This window comes from Cygnus atratus, chromosome 6 (genome assembly GCF_013377495.2).
Source record: "Cygnus atratus isolate AKBS03 ecotype Queensland, Australia chromosome 6, CAtr_DNAZoo_HiC_assembly, whole genome shotgun sequence".
Taxonomy (NCBI): Eukaryota; Metazoa; Chordata; class Aves; order Anseriformes; family Anatidae; genus Cygnus; species Cygnus atratus.
In genome coordinates this window covers 22,960,833-22,961,444 of record NC_066367.1, presented here as the reverse complement: position 1 = coordinate 22,961,444, position 612 = coordinate 22,960,833, and positions in this window count along the sequence as shown.

Below are 612 nucleotides of genomic sequence, written 5' to 3'. Positions count from 1 at the left end.
CGTGGCCTGGAGAAAGACTGTCACTGTCACCAGCTGCAAGCCCCCTGTGGAGTCAAGCGAAATCCCTCTGCATGAGGGTCCCGGGGCGGCAGGACTCCCAGGCCTCCCAGGACTGGGAAGAGAGATGGGGATTCGCACATCTCCAGCCAGCCCCGACGCGAAACCGCCTTATCATCTCAGCCGTGAAACTCGAGCTCGGGAGCTCACGTTATTAAGAGCTGACCGAACTGCGAATCACCTATCCAGAAAGCAAAGTCATGTCTCCCCTTGCCCGGACGCGTTTTCCCTGGGAGCCCTGCGCCGAGCCCGAGTCCCCGGACGGGGGCAGCCGGGCACCCGGCGGAGCTGCGGCCCCTGCGGCCCAGCCGGCGGCAGGGGGGGACCTGGCACTTCCCGGCCTCGTCCGCCGGCGGAGCCGCTGCCCCTGCCGCGAGGAGAGCGCCTGCCGAGGGCCCTGGCTCAGCCCGGGTGATGAGGAGTGGTCCTGCCTCAGGGCGTCCGCGGCGGCTCCCTATCAGCCCGCTGCGAGGGGCGGCAGCCTGGGGCTGAAAAGCGACAAAAAACCCTGGCACTAAGCAGTTGTGAGGGACTTGAGGTGGGAGGTGAGCGCGG